Source organism: Heterocephalus glaber, unplaced genomic scaffold, assembly GCF_053883595.1.
Source record: "Heterocephalus glaber isolate CG9 unplaced genomic scaffold, H.glaber_assembly_v1.0 deba00001729, whole genome shotgun sequence".
In the NCBI taxonomy this organism is placed as follows: Eukaryota; Metazoa; Chordata; class Mammalia; order Rodentia; family Bathyergidae; genus Heterocephalus; species Heterocephalus glaber.
The window spans coordinates 11,463,140-11,487,543 of record NW_028258440.1 but is presented as its reverse complement, the minus strand read 5'-3'; the positions used below and the strand labels follow the sequence as shown (position 1 = coordinate 11,487,543).

The following is a 24,404-nucleotide window of genomic DNA, read 5'->3' as shown; positions in this document are numbered from 1 at the left end:
TACAACTAAAATCAATCATTTTGAAAACTTAATGAAATTTTTGAAGTCCTCTTCAATTCATGGCATTTCAGAAAAATTTAAAATATGTAAAATTCTTGGGGCTAGGGTTGTAGCTTAGGCAGGGCACTTGCCTAGATAGAATGTGCAAGGTCCTGGGTCTAGTCTCCAGTGCTGTAAATAAATAAATAAATTTATTCATACAGATCTATAAAATGATAGGCCACAGACCTCACAGTGAATGCAAGAACATAACCAGGGTGCTGTATAAAGTCCCCAAATTTAATTTTGCCAGTGCAATGTATTTTAAGTCAGACAATTGTCTTAAACATAACTTCTGCCAGGTGTGGTGGTGCATGCTTATAATCCTAGCAAATCGGGAGGCTAAGGCAGGAGGATCTTGAGTTCAAAACCAGCCCAGACAAATTAGTGAAACATGTCTCAAAATTAAAAAATTAAAAGGGGCTAGGGATGTAGCTCGGTGCTTCCTGGGTTCAATCCCCAGTACTGCAAAAACAAAACACACACAATCTCCAAATTTGTTGAAAATCTGTCCAGCTGATTCCTCCCCATGGAAAAGTAGACAAAACTGGGTGTTAGCTACATGGAGATAAGACCTGGATTATATAGGTAGTCAGTGAGGACCCTTGTCCTTTCTTCCTTGACTCCTGCTACTCAGTGTGTCCACCAGAGGGCAGGCGGTAGAAGAGAAAGGAAAGGAGAGGAAGGAAAGGGAGGCTCTTGCAACCCAACAAAGAGCTCAAAACTACCTCAACCCATCTCTAAACCCATTCTCTTGAAGCCTTGGTATGTCTAGCTAATATGAACAACAGTATTAGCTTAGATAGAGACACTGGGTCCAAATCATGACTCAGCCACTTCAAGCACTCAAGAACTATGTGTTTCATGTCTCCTCTGTTCAGGATATTGTTCTACACACTGGGGATGTAGCAGTAAACAAGACAAAAATGTTAGTTTGTAGAACTAATGAGCTAGTGCTGTTTTATAATCCCTGTAAGGCTCAGTTTCCTTATCTATAGGATAAGGACAATAACAGTTTCTGTGAGCATTTAAAAGGGATACTTAAGCATGTAGTCGAGTTTATTATATTTTAATTTACAGCTTGTACCTAGTTTTTACATAGTGCCTATAAAATTTTATTTGACTGTATTTTACAGCCCATATATATTTTCACTTATTTACTATATTGTTATAATTCATAGCCTGTACATAGTCTTACATAGAGCCTATAAAGCTTTGCATTTTACTTGATATCATTTCATAAACACTTTTCTATGAGTGTTTCTACTCAGTATTTTAATGATTATGCAATGTTACATTGTGTCATTTTATCATAATACTTAAACATTATTCTAGCAGATTCTTGATTAGTAGTAGTTTCAATGTAACATAATAGTATTTGTTGAAAGCATGCATGAATATCACACATTTGTGCTATTTGCATTTTTTCAATATTACAAATAACATACTTTTTATATTTTGAATAATATTCCTAATATTCCTGGTATAAATTCTTTTTTTTTTTTTTTTGGTACCAGGAATTGAACTCGGGTCCTTGCGCTTGCGCAGCAGGCAGCAAAACCACTGAGCTAAATCCCCAGCCCGAAATTCTTTTTATTTTATGAAAAAATAAAACAAAATTTTCTAACAAAATAATAAGAGAATAACAATAGTTAATACACTGTGTATTATTTTCTTCAAAGTAGTTAATTTCTGGTATAAATTCTGAAAGTAGGATTAGCCAGATATGGTGGCACATGCCTGTAATCCCAGCATTCTTGGAGGCTGAGGCAGGAGGATCCCAAGTTTGAGCCCAGGCTGGGGAATTCAATTAGACTTAGAGACCTTGTCTCACAAAGGGATGGGCGATGTAGCTCAGTGCAAAGGCCTTGGGCTCAGTCTTCAGTACCAATAAATAAATAAAATGAAAGGATTACTGTGTCCAAATGCATGAAATGAGGCATAAATATTTTCATGATTGTCCATTAATATTGTCATCATGCTGCTGTAAAGATCTGCACGGATTTAAAATTAATGACTACTGGATTCAACACGACTGAGTAGAGGAGGAGTTCCATCAGAGAAGCTCAGAAAAGATACACTGTGAAGGAAGATATTTATCAGGTGGGAGAGGGGCTTTCACACTAGAATAGAAAATTAATAAGGAAAGCTGATATGTAGATCAAGTCAAACAAATGGACAATAAAAAAAGGGGAAGTGGTACTGCTGTGGAGCAATCATTTTGATAGTGAGGCAAAATGTCTGATCTAGCACTCCAGAGACCAGGCTTTTGGGATGGAGTTTGTGTTCCCTGGCCTCACATATACAGACCTCTCCAACACTAGGGAAAGTGAAATCTGAATTCTCTGTTCCAATGCATACTGTGGACACTCCCCACCCTGAACCCAGGCCAGAGAAAGGACATGCAGGTGAAGGGCATCCTAGCTGAATTGGCACAGCTTACAAGCCTGCCCATCCAAACAGCTGGTTTGTTCACCAGGATGCACCTGCACAGCCCCTAGTACTTGGTACTCTTGCCCAGAGACCCCATTGAGTTACTTGCAAGTGTGCACTGACTGGCTGGCACTAGCTCTACAGCCCAATAGGCAGTACATCCAAACAGCTTAGCATGAGACTTGCATGTCTGCTGGGTTGTGAGGTCATGAGTGTCAGCCTTGACCACAGACCAAGTTGGCCTGCTTTATATGCCATGCACCATTCCAGTCACTAGAGCATACGTCCATCTGTGGAGAATGTGGGGATCATCTCTAACCAGACTGCAAAGGGGAATTTTGCAGACTGATGGACTCCTTGGCATAGCTGTTAAAAAGGAATTGCAGCCACTACCCTCCCTTGCAGAATCTTCACCAGTGCTCACTGAGGGGTAGGAACCCCTGGTCATACCTTAGGAAGAGCAGCAGGGACTGCAAACTCCAGTGGATGAGTACATGTACCCTGAGGAAATTGCAGACTTCAGAGAGTGAGGACCTGAGCAGTTACACATTAGTTACCACCACCTCCCCAACTTTCTGGCAAAGAGGTTGTGTATGACTCACATATATAATACATTATTTTATTGGAATATTTAAACTGAGTTCCCATGAGATATCTTCTGAGTTTGATTTTTTGTGTTGTATTGTTTTGTTTGGTTTGTTGTTGTTGTTTTTTCCCTCTGTTTTTTAATTTTGTTGGTTTTTATTTTTGTTTATTGTTTCTTCTATGTGTTTTGACTTAGTTTATGTCTAGGTTTTCTCTCTCTTCTCAACTCCATGTCTAGTTTATTCACCTCACCATTCCACAGTAATTCTATTTCTTAATTCTTTTGCCTAGTATATAAACTCCTCTCAAGTTTCCACTTTGCCATAGTTTGCTCTCTCTGTCACTCTTACCTTCTCCTTTATCAACCCTCTATCCACCCCCTCTTATTCCTTTGGATCGTATGTATGTCACCCAGTCCCTTGCCATACCAAATCTCTTTTCTACGTTGCAAATACACAAGCTAATCACCTGGTTCCAACAGCCACATAGCTTTGTCAATCACAAAATATATCTCCCTCCTCATATATTGCATCCTCATCACCACAAATATCTTTAAACTCTCAACACTAACAATTCAATCCAACTAAAAGTATTCCAACAAAATCTGGTCTCATATCTAATTTTCTTCCACCTATGTCTATCACTTTTCCTCCCTTACTGACTTACACTCTTCTTTCACCCACTCTTCAATCTCTTCTTTCCACTTCTCCCACCACATTGCAGAACAACTGCTAATAAGAAATGAACATACTCTACATTGAGTATTGATAAAGGGAAAGAGTGTAAAAGTAAGGACTGTCTTATATAAGTGATATATGATGGGATCTGTTGATGCTGTTATAACCAGAAATAATTCTTTCTGCAGAACATAGGGACAGAGTCCAAATCACTTAAATAAAATAACTGAAAGGGTAAATACTATCTCTGGGCATATAAAGCTGAAAATACATTGTGGAGAGATAGCATCTTACTAAAATCTTAATATAAACTACAAGCTCTCCCCATTCTACTAGACCTCAATCCACAGTACAAAAAAGGGGGGGTGGAGAGATAAAAGCTGATATACATATATGAAGAATCAAGGAAAGCAAGGCAACAGAATTGCCCCAAGGTCTCTCAACTCTCCTAAGGTAGATTAAATGGGCACAAATGGAGAAAAATGCAAATATAAGGTAGAAAAACTCTACCAAAAGATTAAAGACAAGATGAAGAAAATAGGTTAGTTCAAAGAAGAAATAAACCTGAAGTTCTCAGAATTATCACTCAAAATACCCAATATGGATACCAGGTACATAAGTAAAAAATTGGAAGGACTGACCAAAATGGTTTAAAACATGAATGAAAAATTCACCACAGATATAGAATCCACAAAAATATATCAGACAGAAATATCTGAAATTAAAAACTTTATAGAATCCAGAAATTGCAGAAATGATCAATGTAAAGAAAGTGTGAAATTGAGGACAAAATGGTAAATTATGAATAAGTACTCAAAGAAGCCACATCTAAATAAACAAATAAATGCTATAACAAGTTAAGACCATCCAGCAGCTCATAAATGACACTACACAGAACCACCTCAGGCTAATTAGAGTTAGAGAAAAGCTAGAAGATAACACAGATGGAATTATTAATATATTTATAGAAATCATAGCAGAAAAGTTCCAAAGTATGAGAAAAGAGTTCAACATACAAGTAAGTGAGGCTTCCAGAATGCCAAATAACTAGGATGAAAAAAGAAGCTCAAAAGACACATCCTTATTAAATTGCCAGATAGCAAAAAAGAAAAGATCCCCAGAATTATAAAAGCAGTCAGAGAAAAACAAAAAAATCACATATAAAGGCAAATGCATTAGGATTACAGTAGACTTCTCAACATAAACCCGAAAAGCCAGAAGAGCTTGGAGTGAAGTATTTCAAGCCCTAAGAGCAAACAACTTCCAACCCATATCAGCATATTTAGCAAAGCTTCCCTTCAAAATAGATGGAGAAATTAGAGCATTTCATTAAAAAGACCACTTCAAGAGATATAGGAATACAAATCAGCACTCCAGAAAATACTTAAGATATCTTAGACAAAAACAATGAGTCCAATAGAGCTAAAAACCCAGAACACCAAGCAAGGTCAATGGACAAACATAAAAAAAAAAACCAAAAACCAAAAAACAAACAAACAAAACAGGAAAAGAAAACCAAAGGAGCCACCAACAGAGAAAGAATGCAATGATAAATAACACATTTCAGTAATATCTCTCAATGTTAAGAGCCTCAACTCTCCAATTAAAGACACAGATTGGCAGAATGGATGAAAAAACAGAACCCAACAGTCTGCTGCTCTCAAGAAACTCACCTAATCCAAAAAGATATTCATAGGCTAAAAATAAAATGACTGAAAACAATATTTCATGTACCAGGGCCCTGAAAGCAAGCAATGGAAGCAATTTTAATCTTAGACATGGTTAACCTCAAGCTAAAATTGATTAGAAGAGACAAGGAAGGTTACTACATACTAGTTAAGGGAACAATCCAACAAGAAGAGATAACACTAAAAAATATTTATGGACGGCATACTGGAGCACCTATCTTCATAAAACAAATACTACTGAATGTAAAAGATCAAATAAACACTATCACAATCATAGTGGGGGATCTTAACATCCCACTTTCACAAAGAGATAGATCAAATAAGCAAAAATATCAATAAAGAAAATCAGAGCTGAACCACACCCTTGAACATATGGACTTAATAGATATCTATAGAGTATTGTACCCCACTACAGCAGAGTATACACTTTTTTTCTGCAGCACATTATACTTTCTCCAAAATAGATTACATAATCACCCACAAAGCCTGCTTAAATAAATAGAATTAAAATCAACCTATGTGTACTATCAGATCACTGTGCTATGAAAATAGAAATCAATGACAAAAAACTCATGGAAAATTTAGAAACACCTGGAAATTAATAACACATCCCTCAACAACAAATACATCACATTAGAAATCAAGGAAGAAATTTAAAAATTTCTGGAACTTAATGACAATACCTGTACAACTCACTGGAACCTTTGTGTCACTATGAAAGCTGTCCAAAGAGTGAAGTTCATTGCAGTCAAAGCTCACATTAGGAAAACAGTGGGTTTGGATAACCTTATGAGGAACCTTAAGATACTTGAGAAACAATCCAGGCCTGAATGAAATAAAGGAGGGAAATCACAAAGATTAGAGCAGAAATCAATGAAATTGAGATTTAAAAAATCAGGTAATTGAAGAGCTGATTCTTTGAAAAAACATAGATTAACCTTTAGCCAAACTTAACAAGAGAAAGAGAAAAGACATCAGTGCAATTAGAAATGAAAAAGGTGAAATCACTATAGATACTGTTGAAATGCAGAAGACAGTAACTACTATAAAAATTGTATGCCAAGAAACAGGAAATTTTTGAAGAAATGGACAGATTCCTAGACTTATACAAATTATCAAAGCTATCCCAAAAAGACACAAAAATGCTGAACAACTCAATAGCAAGCCATGAAATTGAGACAGTAATAAACTACGAACTAAAAAATGCCCAGGACCTGACAGTCACTGCTAAACTCCACAACACATTTAAGGATGTTTGGCTGGGGATTTAGCTCAGTGGTTTCACCTCCTGCTGTGCAAGCGCAAGGACTCGAGTTCGATCCCCGGTACCAAAAAAAAAAAAAAAAAAAAGAAACTTAAGGATGTTATATCACCTGTACTTCTCAAACTCTTCAAAGAAATTGAAAAGGATAAAGTGCTTCCAAATTCATTTATGGAAACCTACATCATCCTGATTCTAAAATCAAATAAAGACCCAACTAGAAAAGAAAACTAAAGGCCAATCTCTTTAATGAATATAAAAGTAAAAATTCTCAGTGAGATATTAATAAATAGAGTGCAGTACATCATCAAAAAGATCATACATCATTGACCAAGTAGGTTTTATCCCAGAGATGCAAGGATAGTTCAACATATGCAAATCAATAAATGTAATACATCACACAAACAGAAGCAAGGTCAAGAGTCTTAGACCACCTGCTTCCTTTCTGGGATGCAGCTCCCTGGCTCACCACTGCCCAACTACCTCTGCCCCCACTCCAGTCACATATACAGTATTTTGTCTTTCTCTCAAACCTGTAAACAAGAAATAGCTTGAGTCACAATAATACACAGGAGCAGTGGGGCAGCCTCCTGTGCTCCTACCCCAGCCAGGCACTGCCAGTGATGCAAGCAGGGAGCAAAGAGGGGACACCTGCCCAGCCACCAGCACCAGGGAGAGCCACCTTCACCCTGCACAGACTTCACCAGGCATCATGGCCATCCATCTCCAGGACTTCCAGAAAGATGGCAGAGTGGTGAGTAGCAGCAAATCAGCCTCTCAAAAATTTGGAGTCCAGATGGTGGAATATGGTAACATGGGGAAGAGAAGGACAGAAGTGAGATCTGAAGTGAGAGCAAGTATCTAAAGTGAGAATTGGGGCCCACAGGGAGAATGAAGAAAGGGACCACAATGCAAATGAGGGAGGTGGCAAACAGTATTTTCTCTCTCTGAATCCCAGCTCATGATGTGAGAGAAGTGGCTCAAACTTCCTGAGACATGGTGATTATGGGTGACTCCAGAGGCCTCCACAGAGAAATGAATCAGTGGAACAGAACAGTGGATGCTGCAAGCTGCAGTGGCTGGTGAGTGATTCTGGATCAGATGTTTCCAGGAGAAGGTGACTGGCTGGTTGTTATTTTGGAAAGGGGCCAGCTGAACTTCAGACTCAGAGCAGCTGTGGGTTGGCTTCATTTTGGGGCACCCAGTGTCAGGGTGAGGTGCAGACATAGAAGACACCCAGGGTTAGGGAGTTGAACTCAAGGTGGCAAGAGACACTCGGAGTATTGTGGTCCTATTATCATAGCCAGAAACCAGGATCAACTAGGATGCAACTAGGGTCTCAGACTCATACCAGAAACCAGGATCAGCCTGAACTTCAGTGGACTTGAAAGCACAGGCTTACTGGGATTGTCCACCACTCTGATGTAATTCTACTGCAGGGTTGTGGGACCAGCCAACACAGATTTGGGCTCTGTCTTCCCCCTTTATCAACCAATGACAGCAGAGCCATGCCCTGAAGTGGACATTTTTTTCCTTCCTTTCTTTGCTTTTCTTTTTCTTGATTGTTTGTTCTTAGTTTTATATGAGTGTGAATATTATTTCTAGGTTTTTTTGTGTTGTTTTGTTCTCTTTTTGTTTGTTTCTTCCTTCTTCCCTTTCCTCCTGTCTTTTTTTTTTTTACCAGTTTTCCAAAGCTCATGTAATCTTCCTTTGTCCTTTGACCTTGTTTTTAATCTTTCTCTTCTATATCTGTATTTTTTCCTCTTACCCTTTTAAATTTTCTCCCCTGAGGGTAAAATTGCTCCATTGAGGGGATATTTACTGTATACAACTTTCTGGTTTGTTTTAGATTTTGTAATATAACTACAAATCTTGTTCAAACAGTTAAAGGTGGAAAATTAATAGTTACCACAGTTTGTCATATTCTAGGCTGTGCTTGATGCTATTGTTATTACTGATTGTACTACTTAAGCCAAGGTAACATATTTGAATCAGTTCTTCTTCTATGCCAAGACCAAGATTACCTGATGGTTATAAACAATAATGTAGTCCAGTGCTGAAGAACCAGGATCTAGGTAAAATAGGCAGTAACTTCTTAACACTAATAAATTGAAGGGGTAGGACCTTGCAACAGACTTAAAGGCCAAAAATCAGCTACACCTGGAAGACATTTTGAGGGGTAGTCATTTTCTAAGGAGTTCTCGATACTAGCAATAAAGCTACCTACCATAAGTAATTTACAAGTATCAATACAGAAAATAAATTTTAAAAAATAAAACTTCTAGATAGAAGCAAGATGCAATCTTGGACTTCCAGCTTGCCCAGGGCAAACCCAGAGGGCAGTGAAGTAGAATGATTCAAAAGCACCCACTTGAACTCTCTGAAATGGTAGTAGTGGAAGTAACAAAGCAGATGAATGAGGCTCTAGAAAAAAACAACTCAGAAATAATTTCTCAGATAACTAAAGTGATGATGGCCATAATGAAAGAGATGGTTAGTGAATGTAGAGTAGATACAGAGAGAAAAATAGAGTAGCTTAGAAAAGTGGCAGAAATTATGAGTGCCTAACATAGGAAAGAAATGGAATACACAAAATAGATTCAAACAGATATCCAGGAGATTAAAAATTCCATTGAAATTACACACAGCAGATTGAATGAATGTGAGGACAGAATATCAGATCTAGAAGACAGCTTTGTGGTCTTAGTGATCATGAAAACCAGATTTCTTAAAAATAGCAAGGGACCATGAAAAACTCAAACAGCTGCTGCTAGATGATGCAAAGACAAATAACAAGATTGATAGGAGTCAATGAAAAAGCATGAGATAGGGCAAACAACATAAAAAACCTGTTCAAAGGAGTAAAGGCATAAAACTTCCCAAGCATAGAAAAAGAATTTGATATATAGATAAGTGAGGCATATAGAACTCCAATTAGCCATGATCAAAAACATCTATTCCAAGGCATATAATGCTCAAAATTCCAGAAATTCAACACAAGAACAGAATGTTAAAAGCTGTTAGAGACAAGAAACAAATCACCTATAAAGGAAAACCTATCAGAATCACAGCAGACTTCTCACCACAAATGCCTAAGTCAAGAAGAGCTTGGAGTGAAGTATTTCAAGCCCTAAAAGAAAACAATTGCCAACATAGACTGATGTACTCTACAAAACTATATTTCAAAATTGATGGAGAAATAAGATACTTCTATGACAAAGAACACCTGAAAAAAAATTCATGATCACAAAATCAGTACTCAAAAATGTTCTGAAGGATATTCTAGAAAGAAATAATGAAGACGATAATTCTATGAACCCCAATAGGATGAATCCACCAGGGAAGGCAAGCAATTATAGAGAGGGGAAAGAAAGGAAACCAACAATAAGAAAATTATATGACAAAGATAAATCAATACATATCAGTTCTAACCGTCAATGTAAATGGTCTTAATTCACCAATCAAAAGAAACAGATTCATAGAATGGATTAAGAAACAAGATCCAGGGCCAGGGATTTAGCTCAATGGTGCCACATCTGCCTCACAAGCACAAGGTCCTGAGTTCAATTCCTGGTACACACACAAACAAAATCCAACAATATGCTGCATATAAGAAACTCATTTAACTCAAAGAAATCCATAGATGAAAGTCAAAGGATTAACAATACTCCACCATGATGAGAACCCATAAAACAGCAGAGGTAGGTATTCTATTGCAGATAAATGGGATTTTGAGCCAAAACTGATCAAGAGAAGTAAAGAAGGTCACTACATACTTGTTAAGGGAACAATCCAAGAAGAAGAGATAACAATCATAAATATATACACAGCAAACCCCAGAACACCCAACTATATAAAACAAAATTAATAGACATGACAAATCAAAGTAGCACTACCACAATTGTAATGGGAGACCTCAACACTCCACTGTCACAAACAGATCAACCAGGCAAAAAAATCAATGAAGAAATATCAGAACTGAGCCAAACCTTTGAACAAATAAACTTAGTATATGTCTACAGCGTTCCACCCCACAACATGAGAATACATATTTTTGTCAGCATCACATGAGACTTTGCCCAACATAGATCACATACTAGCCCATCGAACATGCTTAAGTAAATGCAAAGGAATTGAGATTATCCCATGTATTTTATCAAATTGTAGTGCACTGAAATGGGAAATCAATGGGAAACCACAAGAACTGCATAAACACATGAAAATTAAATAACACCATCCTGAACAAACAATGGGGCACAGATGAAATTAAACAGTTTGTGCAATTAAATGATAATGCCAATATAATATATTGGACCTTATTGGATGCAATCAAAGCACTACTCCTACAAGGGAAATTTATAGTGAATTCCCACATCAGAAAAACACAGTGAGCTTAAATAACTTAATGATGAACCACAAGCTTCTAGAAAAAGAAAAGCAAGTCACACTCAAAGCTCATATGAGGGAGGAAATTATAAAGATCAGAACAGAAATTAATGGAATTGAGACTATGAAATCAATACAAACAATCAATGAATCAAAGGGTTATTTTTTGAAAGATTAAATGCAATGGAAAAACCCTAGGCAACCTTATGCAAAAAAGAAAATAAAAGTCTTAAATCCATGCAATTCAGATTGAAAAGTGTGAAATCACAACAGATACTGCAGAAATCCAGAAGATCATCAATACCTACTTTTAGAACATGTATTCTAGTAAGATGGAAAACACAGAAGAAACGGATAGATTCCTAGATAAATATGAATTACCACAGCTGAATCAAGAAGATATAAAAATTGCAAATAACCCAATACCAGTCAATGAAATTGAAGATGTACTGTAATAAAAAAACCTAGCAACAAAGAAAAGCCAGCTCCTGATGAATTCACTGCTGAATTCTACAAGAAATTTAAAGATCTAATACCACTATTCCTCAAACTCTTTAATGAAATTGAAAGGAAGCAATATTCCCAAACTCATTCCTTGAAACAAGTATTATTCTGATACCAAAAACCAGAGAAGGATCCAACAAAAAAGAGAACTACAGACTAATCTCTCTAATTGAACATAGATGCAAAAATCCTCAATAAGTTACTGACAAACAGAATGCAGCAAATCATCAAGAAGATTTTATACCAAGACCAAGTAGAATTCCTCCCAGTGATGCAGGGATGTTTGAACATACAGAAATCAATAAATGTAAAACACCATATTAACAGAACCGAGGACAAAAACCACATGATCATTTCAATAGCTGCAAAAAAAATTTTGACAAAGTCCAACATCCATCCACGATAAAACCCTACAGGTAGCTGAAATAGAAGGTCTTTATCTTAATCTGACAAAATCCATCTATGACAAACCAATTAGTCAACGTCATACTACATGCCGAAAAACTGAAAACTTTCTTTGTAAAATCTGGAACAAGATAAAGATGTCCACTATCACCACTCATATTCAGTATAGTTCTGGAAACATTAGTCAGAACAATTAGAAAAGAGAAAGAAATACAAAGAATAAGAATAAGAGAGGAATAAGTTAAATTGTCATTATTGTGGGTGACATGATTCTCTATTGAGAAGACACCCAAAACTCCAACAAAAGTCTTCTAGATTTAATAATTATATTCAGTAGTGTAGCGGCATACAAAGTTAACACTCAAAAATCAATAGTATTCCTACACACACACACACACAAAAACTCACTGAGAGAGAAATTAGAAAAACCACACCTTTCACAATAGCATAAAAAAAGAGATAGTTAGAAATCAATCTAATGAGGGAAGTAAAAAACCTTTACATTGAAAACTACAGCACTCTGAAAAAGGAGATCAAAGAGGATATCTGAAAATGGAAAGATATACCTTGCTCTTGTGTAGGAAGAACCAACATGACAGTGGCCATACTTCCAGAATTGTGATACAGATTTAATGTAATGACAATGAAAATCCCAATAGCATACCTCACAGAACTAGTGAAAACAATCCTAAAATTCATTTGAAACCAGAAGAGACTTAGAATAGCAAAAGTCATCCTGAGCAACAAAGGCAAGGCTGGGGGCATCACAATCCCTGACTTGAAATTATATTACAAAGCTACTGTGATAAAAACAGTATGGTACTGGCAAAAACAACAAACCAAACAAGCAAACAAACAAAAACAATAGAATAAACAGACCTGAGGATCAATGGAATAGATTAGAAGATGCATAAACAACCCCAAACACACTCAGCCACCTTATGTTTGACAAAGGGGCCAAACACCTTCACTGGAAGAAAGCCCCTTTAATAAATGGTCCTGAAAAACTGGCTTTCAGCATACCAAAAATTAAACCTAAATCTTTCACCATGCACTAAACTAAAATCAAAATGGATCAAAGATCTAAATATTAAAACAGAAACACTAAATCTGCTGGAAGACAGAATAGGTAGAACTCTTGAAGACATTGGTGTAGGCAAAGACCTTATGAACAAAAACCCAATCACACAAGAAGTATTACAAAGAATCAACAAATGGGATCTCATCTTATTAAAAAGGTTTTGCACAGCAAATGAAACCACCAACAGAATGAAGAGACAACCTACAGAGTGGGACAAAATCTTTACCAGTAGAATATATAAAGAGCTAAAAAAAAAATCAACCCCCCAAATTTGAATATCCAATCCAAAAATGGGCATCTGAAATGAATAGAAAATTCTCAGATGAAGAAGTAGAAATGGCAAGTAAATATTTGAAAAAATATTCAACATCACTAGTCATTCAAGAGATGCAAATTAAAATAACACCAAAATTCTATTTCCCTCCAGAAACAATGGCTATTATCTAGAAATCAACCAATAACAAATGCTGGCAGGGCTGTGAGAAAAAGAAACCATTCTCTAATGTTGGTGGGAGTGTAGATTGGTGTAACCACTGTGGAAATCAGTGTGATTTCTCAAAAACCTCTACATATGTGTTCCATTTGACCCAGATATTCTAGTCTACCTTCTTTTTTTTTATACTGGGCCTTAAACTCAGGACCTTGCACTTGTGAGGCAGGCATGCTGCCATGGAGCTAAATCCCCAGCCCCTACCTTCTTGATATCTTCCCAACAGAATTAAAACCATCATACCAGTGATTTATGCACAACCACATTTATAGAAGCACAATTTGTAATAGGTAAATCTTGGAAACACCCCAAATGCCCATCAATGGATAAATGGTTAAAGATGTGAGTTTTAATTTTTTTTGTACTACTCTGCCATAAAGAAGGATAAACTTGAGACATTTTTAGGTAAATGGATGCATCTTGAGACCATATTCTTAAGAGAAATAAATTGGAGACACATGTTTAAATATCACATTGTTTCTCTGGTGAGAGTATCCAAAAGTATAAATAAGAACCAAAATGTATAATATTGGGATATTGTGTAATATTGGGAAATAGGAAGAAAATGTTCAAATTGGAAGGAGAACAATGGAGGGGAAAGTGGGAAAGAAAGGAAGGAAAAAAAAGAACGGGAGGAAAAAATGGAATCAAAGCTCTGTAAATAAGGAGGGGAAGCAGGGGCTGAAAGGAGGAGAGGGGATTGGGGAAAAAAGAAGAATCAAGATATATTATGTACAGGTACAAATTTCCTATGATGAAAGTGATCATTATGTATATCTAAAATGGACCTATAAAATTATTTTTTTAAAAAGAAGCAAGGTCAAAATCTTCATGATCATATCATTGATGCAGAAAAGGCTTTTGAAAAAATCCAACACTCTTTTAGGAAAAAAACCCTTAAGAAAATAGATCTAGAAGTGGCCAGGAATGGTGGGGCACACCTGTAATTTCAGTTCTTGGGGGGCTGAGGCAGGCGGATCACCATAAGTTTGAGACCAGCTTGGGCAACATAGTGAGCTCAGGGCCATCTTGAACAACATAGCAAAAACCTGTCTCAAATGAAAGAACATATCTGAATTTGATAAAACCTACAGATGACAAACCAATTGCCAACATCATATTAAATGGGGAATAAACAAAAGCATTTCTTCTATAATCAGGAAACAGACAAGGATGCCCACTATCACCACTTTTATTCAACATGGTACTCGAAACATTAGCTAGAGGAATCAGGCAAGAGAAAAAAATAAAAAGAGAAAGAAAAAAACATATGAAAAGAAGAACTCCAACTATCATTATTTGCAGATGACATGATACTCACCATAGAAGACCCAAAGATCTCCACCAAAAAATGTTAGAATTAATAACCAACTTCAGCAATGTAGCAGCATACAAAATCAACCCACAAAAATCAATAGCACTTGTGTACACAAATAATGGACTCAATGAGAAGGAAATTATGAAAAAATACCATTCATTTTAGCATCAATAAGAAGTACATACCCAGGAATTATCCTAATCAAGGAAGTGAAAGGCCTCTACAAAACAACAAAAACAAAAAAACTAAGGTATTCTAAAAAAGGAGATTGAAGAGAACACCAGAAAATGGAAAGATGCCCCACTCCTGGATAGGCAGAACCAATATAGTCAAAATGACCAAACCCTCATAACTGTTATATAGATTTAATGCAGTCCCATCAAAATACCAAGACCATACTTCACATATGTAGATAAAACAATTCTAAAATTCATATGGAACCAGAAGAGATCCAGAATAGCAAAAGCAATCTTGGGCAACAAGAGCAAAGCAGGAGGCATCACAGTACCAGACTTCGAGCTATACTACAAAGCAACAATGATAAAAACAGCATGGTATTGGAACAAGAACAGATATGTGGATCAACGGAACAGAATAGAGGGTAAAGAAACATCCTCAGACACATTCAGCTATTTGATCTTTGACAAAAAGGCCAAAAGCATATGTTGGAGTAAAGACAGCCTATTCAACAAACTGTTCTGGGAAAACGGGATATCTGTTTGCAGAAGATTGAAACTAGACACATATCTCTCACCATTTACTAAACTAAAATAAACATTGAACCTATTGTAAAATAAAATAGGTAAAACACTTGAAGTCAGTGGAGTAGGAAAGGATTTCCTAAAAAGAATCATAATTGCACAAGAAATAACAAGAATCAATGAATGAGATCACATCAAATTAAAAAGCTTCTGCACAGCAAAGGAATCAATTTGTAGAGTGAAGATACAACCTACATAATGGGACAAAATTTTGCCAAATATTATTCAGACAGAGGACTAATATCTAGAATGTACAGTATAAAGAACTCAAGAGAGTGAGCTGACACACTCGGGCTGCGGCGTTGGGAACTATGGTGCTTCTGAACAACCTGATCACCGGTACACCAGAAGTTGGAAAAACCACACTAGGCAAAGAACTTGCATCCAGATCAGGACTAAAGTACATTAATGTGGGTGATGTAGCTCAAGAAGGGGCATTATATAATGGCTACGATGAAGAGTATGAGTGTCCCATTTAAGATGAAGAAAAAGTAGTTGATGAGTTAGAGAACCAAATGGCAGAAGGTGGAGTTATTTGTTGACTACCATGGTTGTGGTTTCTTTCCTAAACAATGGTTTCATGCAGTTTTTGTGTTGAGGACAGATAACAGTATATTGTACAAAATACTTGAAACAAGGGGTTATAATGAGAAGAAACTAGGAGACAATATAGAGTGTGAGATTTTTCAAGTTCTTTATGAAGAGGCCATGTTATCATACAAGGAAGATATTGTGCACCAGCTGCCCAGCAATGTGTCTGAAGAGCTAGAGGACAACATAAACCAGATCTTGAGATGGATTGAGCAGTGCGTCAAAGGCCACAACCCGTGACTGGTCACCGGGTGGTGCCTCTTTGCCCACCTTGTAGACACGACCTCCAAGTATCTGTAAAAACCAAAACTATGTGGAAGGCCCAGCAGGTATTTTTATGCCAGGGTTTCCTTTTCTCCATGAGAAAGTTCAACAATCACAAATACAATGAATACAATTAATATTAAGCATTTAAAATATGCATCAGTTGCTGAACAATAAATCTGATCAGATAGGGGAAAAAAGAAGAATTCAAAAAAATTGGATCTTGTGAAATAAAAGACCCAATCAAGAAATGGACAAGTAGGGTCAGGGATTTAGCTCAGTGGAGCTGCGCCTACCTGGGAAGTGCAAAGTCTTGAGTTTGATTCAGGGTACAAAAAAAAAAAAAAAAAGAAACAGGCAAGTGAAATCAACAAACACTTCTCAGAGGAAGTACGAATGGCCACCAAATATATGAAAAAATGTCAACATCTCTGGCCATTAGAGAAATAAAAATTAAAACAATACTAAGATTCTATCTTACACCTGAAAGAATGACAATTATCAAGAAGTCAAAAAATAACAAATGTTGGCACGGCTTCACTGAAAATGGAACCTTCCTACATTGTTGGTGGGAATGTAATCTAGTACAATCATTGTGGAAATCAGTATGGAAATTTCTGAAAGAACTAAAATTAGAAATTTTACATGACCCAGTTATCCTCCTTCAAAGTATCATCCTCAAAGAGCTAAAGACATCACACTACTGAAATACATACATACCATTGGTTATAACAGCACAATTCATAATAGCTAAATCCTAGAAGCAGCCTGTATCCCCCATCAACAGATGACTGGATAAAATAATGTGGTATCTATACATAATGGAATACTGTGATGGTTAATTGATTGTCAATTTATGTAAGAAACACCCAACTAAATTGGCTCAGCATAGTTGTGGGTGTGGATGACTCACTCTAGGGAAGATTTTTACCAGAATGGTCTAAAAGGGAAATGAAGAAGGAAGGATTGCTGCTGTTTCTTCAGAGGAGCTCCAGTCTTCACCTTCACTTTGGACACTGTCTTCTGGCTTCCATCACTAATTTTTCAGCCTTTAGTATAGATCCTTAAGCCTCCTCATATGAACTCACATGGGACACTACATTGAGCTCCAGATCTTTGACTGGATCCCTCAGATCTATTGCCCACAGACAGCCCTTTTGCACTCTTCCACACTTGACTCTGTGGGTGGCCATTGTAAGCCAATCTTGCAAGTTCTTATATATTTGTGTATCTTGTATTAAATCTGTTTCTCTAGTAAGCACTGATTCATACATATTTTGGTAATGGGAATGGCTCTGGAGAAACAGAATTGTAAAGATGAAATTCTTTAATGGCTTTAAAGGTTCATTGATGAGACCTAAAGTTGTCATGGTCTCTCTTTCTAATACTGTGAAGAATACTGGTAGTCCTCGGTGTGAACTGTTTAAAGTAATACACAATGTGGATCCATTTGATTATCCTAATTCACTTGTGAGATGTAAGGAATTTAGCTACTCTATATATGAAACTTTTGAATATTTTTGGCAGAATGGGAAGTATAATGATGCTGGTTGGTTGCTTTTGGCATCTCTGGACAAACTAGTGAAGAAAAACAATGAGCTCAAAACATCCATAAGAAATCTAAAGTCTTCTCACTGTGAGGATAAATTAATAAAAGATAATAAGGGTTCAAAGATTCAAATTTCTAGCTCCACATACATAAAAAAGTTAAAATTTCTAAGTGTGTCTTGAAAGAGAATCTCCTCTCCTTCAGCTACAGGGCTAAGATTATGGAAATCTAAACACAGGCCCTGGTAATTCAATTGGCTAAAAACAGTGTAAGTTTAATGCTCAGCCTTCAAGTGTATCTGAAGTAAAAGTGTGGGCACTGATGGGAAAAGTATGGGATCCTGTAAACTGGGATGGAGAAGTTTGAAAATATCCTGATGAGGCTGAGGATATTGAGCTCCTAGATCCTAATGAGATTATTTTGACAGAGGAAGAGATTTCCCTACCCACAGTGGAGGAGGCAGCCCTACACCCATCACTGTGGTGTTGGCCTCTTCTAGCATACCTGAGGAAACTAACCCTGTGTGATAATGCTGACACTCCTTAGGACCTACTGTTACCACCTACTTTTGCCTCTAGGCTTATAACCAGGCTTAAATCCCAGAAGCTCCTAAAGATGAGGTACATAGTGTGAGCCATGAGGAGGTCTTTTATTCTCCCAAAGAACTTCTTAAGTTTTCTAACTCTAATAAGAAGAGGCCTGATGAGCAAGTGTGGGAGTGGATTTTATGGGTGTGGGATAATGTTGGCAAGAACATACACTGTATCAGGCCGAGTTTGTTGATATGCGCCCATTAAGCAGGGACTCTGAATTTAATGGTGCAGTTTGGGAAGTAAAGAAAGGTGTTAAACATATTTGGCTGGTGGGCAGAAGTATGAATCAGAAGATGGCACACCAAGAATTAGAGATGCCTGATATTTCATGGTTTACTGTTGATGAGGGGATTCAGAGGCTTAGGGAAATGGGAATGCTGGGGTAGATTTGTCATGTCAAACATAATCTGCCACACTGGGATAATTCAGAAAATGTACCCTTCACTAACATCTTCAAAAACAGATTAATGAGCTTAGCCCAGCGGTCAGAGCAGTCGCAGGTGACTGCACCCTGTTCCATCTGGCTCACCCCACCCACTTGTGACCAGGAGACTGTGAGGACCACCCAGGCATGCCCACCAGCCACCAGCTTAGCTGGCAGATGCCTACAACAACATACACCCCCCCCCCCATGCCTCTGGCCTCTTGGCTGTGCAGCTACCTGATTCCACACTACAGAGACACAGGGGGACATAAAGGCCATTGTCCTGAGCTGCAGAAGTGAACAACAGAGAGAGGGCCTCTCTCAGGCTCCCTGATGAAAACTGAAGCCCAGTGGAAAAGTGAAGAGAATCTCTGCAATAAAGGCACACTAGACCACCATACTTGGTAAGTTGGAGGGATCATCACCTCCCATTTGAACCTGGACTATTTTCGGGGGAAAGGCAGCTGGAACCTGCAATAGAACCTTGCAGAGTTCAACCCTGCAGGAGGACAGGGAGCTCAACTTTGGACTTAGAGGCAGAAATGTGCCTGAATCTCATGGGTCCGTGAATGGCTTACTGAGACTCATTGACTTATAACTGCAAACTGCGGCTCACGTTGTATATTCTGACAGCAGAGACATACCCTGAAGAAGGCCCTTCATTTTTATCTTTTATTTGTTATTTTTAAAAATACCACTATTTTTTTTGCTCTTATTTTTAATTTTTTCTTCTTTTTCTACTCTTTTAAAACTTTTTTCCTCTTTTTTCTTTTTCTCTTTTCTTTCTCTCTTTCTCTCTCCCTCGCCCTATTGCTGTCCCACATTGTTCTTCATCTCCCTTTGTGTTCTTGTTCTGGCCCTAATTCATATTTCTTTTTTATTTTTCTTTTCTTCTCTATCCTTCTCTTGCCTGTGCCCTCAGGCCTCACTGCTAACCTTCCCCTATCCCTCTACCTACCTATTCCTCCCTCCCCGACTCCTTCTAACTCCCCATCCTGAAGGGTAAAGCCACTATATTGAAGAGTTTATTCACTGTAAACATATGTTGGGTTGGTCCTTGATATTGATTTAATTCACACAGTTAAAGGTGATAGATTAATACCTACCACAAATTGTCATTTTCTAAGAGGTACTTGATGCTATTGTGTTGCTGATTGTATCACTTGGGCTAAGGTGTTGTGATTGATCTCATCAGTTGTCCTTCCTGGGATAATGAAAATGAGGTAGCCTCAGAGCCATTAGAGACTCAAAACCTAAAGACCAGCTATATTTGGAAGACACCTCTGAGAAGCAATCATTCCATAAGGGTTCTAATTACATCAGCAATGATACTTACAATAAGCAACTTCAAAGTATCAACCCAGTAACTAAACCAAGGACAGTACCAAAAACAAAAATGAGAAGACATTTAAGCAAGTAACAAACTCAGACTTCTACCCCACAAAAGTAAAATTCTAGGGGAAATGAGGTGGAAAATTCTGATAATCACCCTGGACACCCTGAAATAATAGCACAGGAAGTAACAAAACAGATGAATGAGGCTCTAGAAAAATTCAAAGCAGAAATAATCTCCCAGATAACTACAGAGATGGTGAGCAGAGCAAAAGACATGATTAGAGGCTCTAGAACAGAAACATAAAAAAAAAATAGATAAGCTCAGAAACATGCTGGAAGCCATGAATGACCAGCATAAGAAAGAAATGGATTCAAACAGATATTCAGGAGATAAAAACTCCATTGAAAGCATGCATAGCAGATTAAGGGAATCTGAAGATAGAATATCAGATATAGAAGACAGGATTGCAGTTAAGGACCATGAAAACAGAGATTTCTCAAAAATAGTAAGGGACCTCGAGAAATCAATCCAGCAGCTGCTAGATGATGCAAAGAAGAATAACATAAGACTGATAGGAGACCAAGAAAAAACAGGAGAAACTACAATTCATATAAAAAAACTGTTCAAAGAAGTAACAGTAGAAAACTTCCCAGACAGAGGTGGAGAAATGGACATACAGATAAGCGAGGCATATAGAACTCCAACTAGCCATGATAAAAAAAATCTACACCTAGATATATGATAGTCAAGATCCCAGAAACACAGCAGAAGAATAAAATCCTACAGGCAGTTAGAGAAAAGAAACAAATCACCTACAAAGGAAAGCCCATCAGAATCACGGCAGGTTTCTCAACACAAACCCTCAAATCAAGGAGAGCCTGGAGTCAAGTATTTCAAGCCCTAAAAGAAAATAACTTCCAAGCTAGAGTGCTGTATCCTAAATAATTATCTTTCAAAACTGGTGGGGAAATTAGATACTTCCATGACAAAGAACACCTGAGAAATTTCATGAACAACAAACCAGCACTCCAAACAATTCTAAGCAATATCCTAGAAAAAGACAAGGAAGGTCACAACTCCATGAGGCTCAACAGAGGGAAGCCACCAGGCAAGGTAAGACACTAAAGGGAAAAGGGGAAAAATAAGAAATAAAAGAGCCAACAATAGTGAAACATCTTGACAAGGATGAGTTAACATCTATCAATTATAACTATCAATGTTAATGGCCTCAATTCACCAATCAAGAGAAGTAGACTGACAGAATGGATTAAGAAGCAAAATCCAACAATATGCTGCATACAAGAAACACACCTAACTCAAAAAGAAATTCATAGACTGAAAGTAAAAGGATGGAAAACAGTTCTCCATGGCACAGGAACCCAGAAAAAAAGCAGGGGTAGCAATCTTATTTGCAAACAAAGTAGATTTCAAACCAAAACTAATTAAGAGAGACAAAGAAGGTCACAGCATCCTTGTGAAGGGAACAATCCAAGAGGAAGAGATGACAATCATAAATATATATGCAGCAAATATGAATTCCCCTAACTATACAAAACAAATATTAATGGACATGAAAAACGAAATAAACACTAACACAATTGTAGTGGGGCATCTCAATACCCCATTATCACAAATAGACAGATCATCTAGACAAAAAAAATCAACAATGAAATTCTAGAACTGAACCAAGCTATTGAACAAATGTACTTAATAGATGTTTACAGAATGCTCCACCCCACAAAATCAGAATACACATTCTTTTCAGCTGCACATGGTTCATTGTCCAAAATAGATCACATGCTAGCTCATAAGACAAGTCTAAGTAAATGTAAAAGAATTGAAGTTACCCCCTGTATATTATCAGACCATAGTGCAATAAAATTGAAGATCAATGACATAAGAAACTGCAAAACTGCCACAAACACATGGAAATTGAATAACAACCTCCTGAACAACCAATGGGTCACACAGGAAATTAAAAAAGAAATTAGACAGCTTCTACAAGTAAATGATAATGCCAGTACCACATACAGGAATCTATGGGACACAATGAAAGCAGTTCTATGTGGGAAATTCATAGCAGTGAATGCCCATATTAAGAAAACAGAGAGAACTGAAATAAATACAGTAATGCAGAATCTCAGGCTCCTAGAAAAAGAAGAGCATAAGAAACCCAAAGCTCATACAAGAGAGGAAATTATAAAGATCAGAGCAGAGCCCAGCGCTGAGGAGGCTCCCTGCTGCCATTCCAGTGCACCTAGTACAGAAGAGGTGACCCATCCCAGTGCCCAGGAGGAGGCTCCCCACCGCCATTGCAGTGCTCCTAGGGCAGAGAAGGTGAGCTGCACATGCACCAGCAGTGCCCCCCTGGGGAAATGAGAAGACAGGTAAACAAGCCTCAAAAACAGACTTCCAGATCACCTACAGCAACCCCAAAGGGAAACAAGATGGAACAACGTGATACTCAACCACCTGGACTCCCTGAACTGGCAACAAAAGAGGATCTGGAAAAAATGAAATCAGAAATAATTTCTCAGATAATAGCAAAGATTGTGCACATAGTGCAAGACATGATTAATAAATTCAGAGAGGACACAGATAAAAAATAGAGGATCCGAGGAACATGATGGAATCCCAACATAAGAAACAAATGGAATCCATAAAACAGATGCAAACAGATTTCAAGGAGATTAAAAGCTCCACCAAAAGTTTATGCAGCAGAATGAGCCAAAGTGAGGACAGAATTTCAGATATAGAAGATAAGATTGCAATTAGTGACCAGGAAAAAAAAAACCTCTTCAAAATAGTAAGGGACCACAAGAAATCAATCTAGCAGTTGCTAAATGATGCAAAGGAGAATAAAATAAGATTGATTGGAGTCAATGAAGAAAGAGGAGAGAGTGCAGATGATATAAAAAATCTGTTCACAGAAGTGATGGCAGAAAACTTCCCAAGGAGGGGAAAAGAATTCAACATACAGATTAGTGAGGCCTATATGCCTATATGACACCAGTTAGCCTTGATCAAAAAAAATCTACACATAGGCATATAATAGCTAGGATTCCAGAAATCCAACAGAAGAACAAAATTCTATAAGCAGTTAGAGAAAAGAAACAAATCACATACAAGGGAAAGTCCATCAGAATCACAGCAGACTTCTCAATGCAAACTTCAAGGCAAGAAGAGCTTGGTGTGATATATTTCAAGCCGTAAAGGAAAACAGCCTCCAGCCCAGATTCATGTACCCTGCAAAACTATCTTTCAAAATTGATGGAGAAATAAGATACTTCCATGATAAAGAGAATCTTGGGAACTTCATGAATACCAAACCAACACTCCAAAAAATTTTAGACAATATACTAGGAAAAGGCAATGAGGATCACAACCCCAGGAAGCCCAGCAGAATGAATCTGTTGGGATGACAAATTAAATGCAAAGGAGGAGAATCCAACAAAAAGAAAACATCATGACAAGGCTTTTAAGACTTTTAACTTCATCTCCCTAATGAGTGTTTAATTCAATCTTGTTATTGTACTGATTAGTATTTTTCTGATTCTGGTGTTGCACAACTTTCCTTGTGCTGTACTGGGTATTTATAATCTTCTTATGTCTACTTTTTAACTGGGTTGTCTATTAATGAGCTGTAAGAGTTCTTTATATATTTGGCTCATAGGTTATATGCATTGTAAATATGGTCTGTTTAAGGACTACTTTTCATTTTAATGATGTCATTTAATGATGTCATTTAATGATGTCATCTAAATTTTGATGAAATCTCATTTATCAATATTTTTTCTTTTATATATCATGTGTTTTGTATCCTAGGAAGTTCTTGCCTAGCCTACATTCATAAACATTTAACCTTATAATTTCTTCTTCAAGTTTTATACTTTTAGGCTTTCATATTTAGGTTCATAGATCCTTTCAAGCTATTTTTATGTATGGAAATAAAGGGTTGAGGTTAATTTTTTATATATGGATACCAGGTAGTCTAGTGCCATTTGCTGAAAACAAATCTT

General features: G+C 37.2%; 1 pseudogene; it reads left to right on the top strand.

Annotated features, from left to right (window-relative positions):
• Positions 1-1,406: 1,406 nt before the first annotated feature.
• On the top strand, positions 1,407-23,970 carry LOC147821586 (adenylate kinase isoenzyme 6 pseudogene; annotated as a pseudogene).
• Positions 23,971-24,404: the final 434 nt, after the last annotated feature.